The 10,208-nt window shown below is 33.9% G+C and overlaps 2 long non-coding RNA genes across 3 annotated transcripts; one reads left to right on the top strand and one right to left on the bottom strand.

The window, feature by feature from the left end:
* Nucleotides 1-4,263: 4,263 nt before the first annotated feature.
* LOC133325195 (uncharacterized) lies at nucleotides 4,264-4,773 on the top strand. The gene is made up of 2 exons (XR_009754153.1): nucleotides 4,264-4,380; nucleotides 4,630-4,773. It is a non-coding gene; the product is annotated as an uncharacterized LOC133325195 (long non-coding RNA).
* A 1,098-nt stretch (nucleotides 4,774-5,871) lies between these two features.
* On the bottom strand, nucleotides 5,872-9,463 carry LOC133325194 (uncharacterized). 2 transcript variants are annotated; one of them, XR_009754152.1, is made up of 4 exons: nucleotides 8,646-9,463; nucleotides 7,655-7,897; nucleotides 7,481-7,580; nucleotides 5,872-6,489 (listed from the first exon to the last, which is right to left on the bottom strand). It is a non-coding gene; the product is annotated as an uncharacterized LOC133325194 (long non-coding RNA). The 2 variants fall into 2 exon arrangements; XR_009754151.1 differs by lacking the exon at nucleotides 8,646-9,463 and having other exon boundaries at nucleotides 7,655-8,387.
* Between the last annotated feature and the right edge of the window lie 745 nt (nucleotides 9,464-10,208).

Here is a 10,208-nt window from a genome sequence, read left to right as displayed (position 1 = left end):
CTGTGAAAACCTATAAATTTTGTAAGAATTATACCCCTGTAGCTTCCATGAGTTGCGTTAAAATGTCCTTGCCATTATGTTGTATTCTCTATTTCTATTTGACCAGTCTAATGTATTTTATCCATCTTGGACAGAAATAGAAGTTTCGGAAGAATTCTCGGTCGAGAATGCATGTTTGCATCAAATAGTTGGTAATTTGTGTGGTTTAATTCAGAAACCTTGTTTTGTCCAAGATACCATGATTAACGTACAATTGGTTTATCCTTCCTTCTCACCAGTTTGAGTCTAATTGTTATGCGTTGAGGGGACAATAATAGCTACTAGCTAGTGGAAGGGATCTTCTTATTCTTCTTCGTGGTATGGCATTTGTCCGGCCAGAGAGGAAGTGGTGGGAAGATCAGAAATTTCTTTATGAACATCCGTCTGACGTTCGTTGGCTAGTTTCCGCCGATCTTTAAGGAATATTTCGATGCAGCCCTCGACTTGTGGATATTAGAACCAGCTTTAGCGCCATCATTCGAAGGATTCTCGTCGCCATAGTCTCCTTTAATTTAAAGGTTTGGCCCAGCTTTCTCTCTGTATCAGGCGATGACATTTTATTTTTCTTCTTCGCGGGTTTATCCTTATTGGCATCCCTCGGTTCATCGGTTCCAGAGATAAACCAACACTTGGCAGTACGTATATATATATATATATATATTCCTACCGAATTGCCTGTAGTTTGGTAATTCGAAGCTCCAATATGAATCAATGGCTCTTCCCGGAAATAAATCGGCATATACGTTCGGACATACACTACAATTTTAGACAGAATAGAACCCAAATATGAAGATGATGATGATATATCTTATATCTCATCTTCGATATATCTTATAACTTATCTTCGAACTTGACCTGCCTAAAAACAAAATTTCAGCACCTTATATCAATTCCTTCAGAAGATAACGTGATTACGACAGACGAACGGGCATGGTTAGATCGTCTTAGAATTTTAACCTGATCAAGAATATATATACTTTATAGACATGGTTAGATCGTCTAAGAATTTTACCCTGATCAAGAATATATATACTTTATAGGGTCGGAAATGAATATTTCGATGAGTTACAAACGAAATGACAAAATTAATCTACCCTCCATACTATAGAGGAGGGTATACAAATGATCAAAATTTCCCAAGTTTCCGGGGAGCCCACATATAATGTAATTGGTATGTAAAGGAGTTTGGCCAATTTTTTCAAACCGGATCGGCTTCAATTTGATTTTCCCACCGATGTAGGTGTAATTTGGTATACATGGTTATATACTTATATGTGGAAAGTGTTCAATATAGGTCTATGCATTGACATAGCTTTCCCTTAAAGGTTAGCGCCTCATTTTCTGCATTTTTATACCCTTCAGGGTATTATGCCTTTCTGCATATGTTTGTAACAGGCAAAAGGAAACGAGACAGACACATGGTTCCTTTTGAGAATAAGCATAGAATAACTTTCTGAGTCGATTTATGCATGTCCGTCCGTCTGTAGATGTTCAATTGTAAACAATGTACAGGTCGCATTTATGATCCGATTTGGATGAAATTTGGCACAAGTCATTTATTTGAAAAAAATCGGCTAAGATTTAGACATAGCTCCCGTATATAGTTTCGCCCATAGTCCTTATATATCTTTCGATTTGCATGCAATTTGGCACATCGTACTGAATTAAGGCTAGGATAATGTGTGCAAAGTTTAGTAAAGATTGGTTCAGATTTAGATATAGCTCCCGTATATATGGTGTACCGGTATATATGGGCCCGGAGGTACCGGGACCTCCGGGTCCCCTCTGCGTACGTCCTGGCTCCCGTATATAGTTTCGATTTAAGGTAAAATGTGAAAAGATTCGAGAAAATCGGGTTAGATTTATATAGCTCCCACATATATATATATATATATATATATATATGTCAGGGGAATGATTCGGGGACAGTAAGGAAAAATAAAAAAATTCTAACTTTTAATTAAATTTTGATTAAATTAGCACATATCACCCGATATCTGGGTAATATAATTAATATATTGCATTCTATCACGTTTTATATTCCTTCAGATTTGTCTGAGGACATCTCTTATATACCGAATCATTTCGGCCAATGTACCTGAAACACCCACTTAATATACAGCGATATGGGTTGCCACCACAATGTTTTATTTATAATTTTTGTCTTGAGTTAAATTGACGCCGACAAAATTAAACGGGCTCGCCTTCGTTTATTTATGTTTTGGAAAAATGCAAAACACACATTCACGCTCACACAATCACGCTCACGTTCTTTGTCACAATCTGACCAACAACTATTGTTTGCGTCAAATACAAAAAAAAACTGATTTTGGGAAACAAAATTATGGATTAACTCAAGTTTAGTAAAAACTCTTCATTTTTTTTAAATTCTTTCCAGAGGTTGGTATTTTTACCCGATCCCGGGAAACTATTTGTTCTTGGGGACGGACCTGGGACCCCAGATTTTTTACTCAAAAGTCCGGGTTTAAGACCCGGTCTGGGTGCACTTAGCCGATATGGACAATATAGATATCGTTAGAAAGTTTCCGAAAATACCTGTCCAACAAGTGGTTACATGATAGTGCATCTGTATAACCCGATTCTAACCAGTTTATTAAAATTATGTTTCCAATAACAAAAAAAGGGTGTACTTCGCATAGCCGTCGTTAGATTACGAAAACATAAAATTTAGAAAACTTTGGCTCGCGTTAGCCGATGTGGGACTTACCCAGAGGAGAAAATCTAAAGCCCTGGCCGAAGGCCGTCTATTTACAAAAAGTGTCAAATTTTGGAAATCTTTGCTTCGCGTTAGCCGGTGTAGGACATACCCAGAGAAGAAAATTTCAAGCCCCGGCCAAAGGCCGGCTATTAAAAAAACTTTCAAATTTAGAAAACTTTTGTAATTCCCAAAAAAGCTGAAGAATTATGTCACCAATTTTTGAAAAGGATTGTCGTAGCCATTCTAAAGATGTCATTATTATTTAATCCGAACTAGAACAAATGCTGTCCTTCATGCCTATTTTGTATTGCCGCATTAAATATATTGAAATTTAGTTCAAATATAAATAGTTTTAAATACATTCTATTCAACCTGTTTCTCTGAACATACCTCGATCTTACATTCATATATAACAATTTTTATATAGAACTAATTGTAGAGCTGAAAACAAGGAGATATTTTCCTCAACTATGGGGAACTTATCCCACCGTTCAAATAATTGTATTATAGGGTTGCACATGGTGAGTCCTGCCCCACTACTTGATATCTAACCAGTAAGGAAAGGCCAAAAGTCGGACGGACACCCTACACCACTGCTGTTATGTGCACAAAATTGCATTGGGTTATTTATAGCCTTCATTCGACCATATGTGTCAAATTTCATGCCTTTTGGGCTAATATTGCACATTTGGTACACAGTGCATCAAAAATCGGATGAAGATATATATTGGAACTATATCTAAATCACATCCGATTTCCACCAAATTTCATAGAGTTAATTCTTTGTGCACATCGGCTACATGTGCCAAATTTCATCCCGTTTGGGCTAATATTTAACAGGTTGTGCACAATAAGCCAAAAATTGGATGAAGATATATATGGGAGGTATATCTAAATCAGATCCGATTTTCACCAAATTTCATAGAGTTAATTCTTGGTGTATATCGGCTACATGTGCCAAATTTCATCCCATTTGGGATGATTCATATTACACAGGTTGTGCACAAAAAACCATAAATCGGATGAAGATATATATGGGAGCTATATCTGAATCTGATCTGATTATCGCCAATTTCAATAGGGTTCATCCTTGGACCAAACAAACATTGCTTGCAAAATTTCATCTCAATCGGATAAAAAATGCGACCTGCATTTTGTTCACAAAGATCGGATGAAAATATATATGGGAGCTATATCTAAATCTGATCCGATTATCACCAATTTCAATAGGGTTCATCCTTGGGCCAAACAAACATTGCTTGCAAAATTTCATCTTAATCGGATAATAAATGCGACCTGCATTTTGTTCACAAGAATACATGGACGGACGTTCATAAATCGACTCAAAAGTGATTCTATGAATATCCTCAAAAGTAACTATGGGTCTATCTCGAGTATTTCGACCTGTTATAAAAAAATGCACAAAGACATAATACCCTTACCACTATGTGGTGTAGGGTATAAAAATCTTACTCACTTTGACATGCAGGAGGCATTTTCGGAAATTTTTCTTTGGCTCGACTCCTATACAATTGGTCGAAATAAAAAAAAAACTGGTGCCGTTGTATGGGGGCTGGACGATATCGTGGACCTATACAGACAATTCTCTTTCCGGGGCTAATGTGCCCACAGAGAAACTTTTGCATAAAATTTAGACCATTTCATTGGAAAAACGTAGCTAAATCAGTAAAATACAGAATATCTAGGAGTACCGTTGTATGGGGGCTATAGGCCATCGTGGACCACAAATAACCTTTTGTGTAGAATTTCAGACAGTTCCATTAAAAATGTAGATAAAATTATTAAAATAAGTAGATATCATGGACCTATGTAGACAAATCTCTTCTTTGTGAGTACTTTACCCCTGAAAGTACTCACAAAGAACTCTTTGTGTAGAATTTCAAACAATTAAATTGAATAATGTGGATAAAAAAATCAATAACCAGTAAAGAAAGTCCTAAAGTCGGGCGGGGCCGATTTTATGATACCCTACACCAATTTGCTAATTTAGTTGAGCTCCACTTAATAATTAAAAGTTTTTATGGGAGAATTCAATCATACACGCTATGATTATAATTTAAAATTCAAAGGACTAAATATGCCGAAGCATTTGTATCTTTTAAATTCTGAAATTAATTTGAAATCGGATAAAAATATATATGGGAACTATATCCAAATATGAACCGATCTCGATAAAATTTAGCAAAGGTATTTCTGAGCTGCATTTGATATATTTCCCCAAATATTGTTGTTACAGAGTGCATATTACGGCTGCGGAGGACAAAAATAACAAATCGGATGAACAATATATGTGGGAGCTATAGCTATATCTGAACCGATTTCTATAAAATTTGGCATACTTATTTTCAGGCCTAATTTGGTTGTATGTGCAAAATTCCATACTATTCGGGCTGATATTACACGTTTGGGGCACAATAAAAGGCAAATCGGACGAAGATATATATGGGAGCTATATCTAAATTTTTACCGATTATCTCCAATTTCAATAGGGTTCGTCCTTGGGCCAAACAAATGTTGTTTGCAAAATTTCATCTCAATCGGATAATAAATGCGACCTGCATTTTGTTCACAAGAATACATGGACAGACGGACTGACGTGCATAAATCAACTCAGAAAGTGATTCTATGCAGATCATCAAAAGGAACTATGGGTCTATCTCGTTTCCTTTTGCCTGTTACAAACAAATGAACAAAGCCATAGTATCCTGACCACCTTGTGGCGTAGGGTATAAAAATCCCGAATATCGGAGGTACCGTTATATAGGGGCTGTACGATATAGTCGGCCGATATAGCCCATAATCGAACTTAAAATTTTACGCTGATCAAGAATATATATTTTGTTGGATCTAAAGTTATTATTTCGATGAGGTACACACGGAATTACGAACTAAATATACCCTACTTACTTTTTATGGTGTTTGGTATAATAAGAAATGAAAAGTTTTTATACAGTACGAAAAATACAAAAAAGTTTTATTTGTATTGCTTTTTATTTACGCATATACATACATGTTGGAAAATACTTTTACTAAACTTGTACAAAAAAAAATACTTTTTATTCATTTATATATTTTGAATGAAAATACTGATACTGATAGAATACATTTTTTTAAATATGGTTTTATATGTGTCTTACATATATTATTTAGTTTTTGAAGATATAAACTTCAAAAATACAAAAAAGTTTGATTTGTATTGCTTTTTATATAGGCATATACATACATGTTGGAAAATACTTTTACTAAACTTGTACAAAAAAAATACTAAAAAAATACTTTTTATTCATTTATATATTTTGAATGAAAATAGTGATACTGATAGAACACATTTTTTTTAAATATGGTTTTATATGTGTCTTACATATATTAGTTAGTTTTTGAAGATATAAACTTTTTTAAATGTGTACAAACACAGTTTACAAAATATTTGTTTGTCGCAATCGCGTTTATATACTAGAAATGTGCACTCGAATTTATCGTATATGTATTGACCAAGAATTGTTAACATTTTGTTAAATGTATTAACTGTTTATATCAATGTGTAAGAAAATGGAAAAAGGAAAATAGCAGCGTTATATAATATATTCTTGTAGTCCGAAGGAGTTGAAAATTGTAATTTTGTTTAGCTAGGTTTTGTAAACACTGTTTTGCAGTGAATGTAGTTCATGTAATTTCCAAGGATTGAATGATTAGAGTTGAGTATATATAATCTGTAAATAGAAGGTAATTAGATTAATGTACAGAAAGAATATATTTTAATCAAATATATGTTGTTTTGTTCTATAAGTAAGTATGATTTTATCATTATGTTTAAGTAACTGTATATGTTTGAATATAAACCATTTTAAATTCATGCAGAAAGAGCTTTCGCTTTTTTAATGCAGAATAAACGTGAGGGAGGTGCCGGATAATCAAAAAAAAAAAATGTTTTCAAAAACACATAGTGTTTTAAAAATGAGGCATGTCTTTTATTGTAATTACCTAAGCAATATTTAGCAATAATTATAATTAACACCGCCACATTAGTGTCAAGTTTTATGCAGTGTTTGAAAACCAATTCTGTGGTACCGTACCTTAGCGTTCCGTGATGGGAAGAAAAGTTATGCTACACGTAGGTAAAGTACAAACAATAAAAAGTATTTATCGTTAATGTATATTTTGTACATTCGTTTGCAGATTGGACATTTTAAGCGCGTATATTACAAACATCGTATACCATTAGTAGTGTGTACTTTAAGAAACAATTATTGGTAGTGCACACCTTAGTGTTGCTTATAAAGGATACGTGTTATGTCAATTTGAAACATATGGAAGCAATGCCACAATTTTTAAGGTATCTAATGATGTACACTACGTTGTTTTATGTATAGGTTTCTGTAAAGAATAGTTTTGGTTAAACGATAAAATCATAGACTTTAATTATATTTTTGTATAACTGGTGTGGTTTATATATATAAATATATATTTCCTTAAAAATAAATTTTATACAATCTGGGAGATATTCCGAAGGATGATTAGAATAAAAAGCTTGGCTCAAATTTGAAGAATGTGACTTTATCAAACATTATTCACAAAAATCATCAAATCAATTCAAACTTTAAAATCAGCAAAGGATATTATGGAAAGTTATCCTTTGAGTAAAAATGCAATTTAGTGATAATACACAAATTGAAAACTATATAAATTTATGTGGATACTTACATAATTTACCATTTAGTTCTACTAAACATTTTCTTTCGAGCAAACTCCACATGTGTTTGTTTTCTAAAGATTATTCCAATAAAAATAATATGTGCTGAAACTGAACCGCAAAAATTATAATGAAATTAGTAAATATAAAATTAGTTTAAGGAATACACAAGCAATTTTATTTACCTCACTGTATTAAAAACTTTATTTACGGTTTAGAAGAGCGAAAAATTCTTCTTTGGTTGTCTATCCAGGCTTTAACCTGAGCCGGTTTTCTATTTCGGAGACTTCCGTAAATATTTATGACATTTTTGCATTCATTCAATGAAGGCAACTTTTCTAAGCTTAAAATATCTCCAAAAGCCGATGTTATTGCTTGTCTTTCGTCTTCAGACCATCTAGTGCGTTTTGTTTTTCCGAACGGAGAAGCTACGGGATATCAAAAAGTAGTAAGTTCATATCCCCTTAAAATGTTAGATGAACGAATTTGAGCGAGTTACTATTAACCTCATTATACCCTATATCAGGCAGTGGTAGGGACACTATCGAATTATGCATTAGCTTGTAGCATTCAAAAGGAATCGAGATGGACCCATGTTGCTTTAGGTGATATGAATAGGCCAAAAATTTGAGTCGATTTATACTTTCCGACCATCAGCGCTCAGCCTATAGAACGCATTCAACGCCCAATTCAGTTAAACATGTTGTTTTTGTTGAACATTGGTGGAGATTTGGATAAAGCGCTTTTATATTTTTTCAGACAATTTGATGTAGTTGATGCACAAAACGCTAAATGTATGTTCAATTTCATAGAAATTAGTAAATTGTCACGGAATTGGGTAATGAAATCGGTTCAGAGTTAGATACAGCCCCATATGAAAAATTAAATGAATCCATTACGCAACATTTATCCAATTAAAATTTTGAAAAGCTCTCATGCATACTTTCGATGCACTAAAAACACAATCTTTGTCCAATTTCGATATAGTCATAATGGTAGGTAGCGTGCCCATATATATTTTAATGTAGTCAATCTTAAGTATGGTCAAATTAGACGGCTCTTGTAGTAACTCGCACAAATTTATTCGGTTTTAAAGAAACAGAAGGGATATTTAGGTAAAGGAAGACTAAAGAAAAGTATTTCAATGTTTTTTATATACTTTTTTGCTAAACTTACTGCTACGTTTTTTTAACTTAGAAGAATTAGTATTTTTTGAAACTTCAATGGTTGATGATGTAGATGATATTTCTGATGTTGACGATTCATTAAGTAACCCTTCGTCTTCTATGGTATTATTAATTTCAATATCCTCCTCATTTATTTTATTTAGGGTCAAAGTTTGAACATCAATGTCCTTGATTGTATTGCAACCAGCAGCAGATAATAAAATTTTAGAGACTGTCGTTATTTCGGCCATTGGAACAGGCATTCGATATATGTTTTTATGTATGTCTTTATGATGGCCTAGGAAGTTGGCTAATCTGTCAACAGTAGCTTCTTGGACATTTAATAAGGACGTGTATGTGGCGATATGTTTCCTCAATTTTGTGCCTCTTAGATTGTCAGGCATGGAAGCTCCACATTCGTTTGCGTATTTTCTTAACAATGGGCACGCTCTGTAGTACATTTTTGACAAGTTTGATGTTGCTGGAGCGCTAAATATATATGGGTTCGAATTTTTTATACCAGCATTTTTGCGAAATTTTAAAATAAGTTGCACAGCCTTTATACACATCGGATCCAATAATACGCTGACTGTTCTTCCTAATTTGCCCCTCAATGATATTCTTACAAATTGTTTGGCAAATTGAATTGACTCCTCTGACATATTGTCAAGAAGACCTGCCTCCAAACAATTTGTAATTTCTTCTTTATTGGTAAAATTGTCAATAGTTATTCGTTCTATTTCTCCTGCTCTTCTCCTGTTAAACACCTGGATACATATTAAGGTTGTCTCAACGAGATTCTTCCAAGCGTTTAAATCAAATTTTTCCGTTAATAATGCAATTGAGTCCAGCATTTTTGATCTCAGAAAGTCGTATAGCTTTTTTATATCTTGTTTGTTTGGCAAATCATTTCTTTTGTTTCTTTTTTGATTATATTGGTCCTCGATCGCTTTTTTATTAATCTGAGTGGGGGTTTCCTCAGTCCAAAGGGACACAAAGTTGTCAAGAAGAGACTTCATATCATCATTTTGTTGCTTGATAAGCTCATTCCTCTGTATTCGTGCACATTTTTTTATTATACTTGTCAAATTGGTAGCTACAGCCGGCGTGGCGAACCCTTTGCCGAATTCATATTTTGCTGTCAATCGCAATGCTTCTATTGCCTTGTCGAACAAAAAGGGTTTGAACATATCTTTAAGTTCTAAAATTTCCGGTGCTAATTTTAATAATTCTATTTTAAACCGGCCCCAGTAGTCGCATATTTGCTCGTATGTGATCATTATGGTGAGTTTGCGACAATTTTTGCAGATCTGTTTCCATATCTAATTACTAACTCGCTGAACGAATCGCACGGGTTATATCGTCGTTTCGCAAAACTGGAAAAATGGTGCTCTTCATTGCTGTGTTTGCAACAGGATGTACGTATTGAGTCAAATTCGTCTCGATAAATTCGATCTGCCATTTTTTTTCTTAGTACAATATCGTATATGTGCCCTTGCGGTAAATTTTGCGTAAAAACCTTTGCACGACGGGCAGCAGCACGAGTCATTGGGTGTATGTTTAGCTTTTTTTG

The sequence above is a fragment of the Musca vetustissima genome, unplaced genomic scaffold (genome assembly GCF_032173495.1).
Source record: "Musca vetustissima isolate MV318-11 ecotype Yass unplaced genomic scaffold, APGP_CSIRO_Mvet_v1 utg86456, whole genome shotgun sequence".
Taxonomy (NCBI): domain Eukaryota; kingdom Metazoa; phylum Arthropoda; class Insecta; order Diptera; family Muscidae; genus Musca; species Musca vetustissima.
This window is presented reverse-complemented; position numbering and strand designations above follow the sequence as displayed.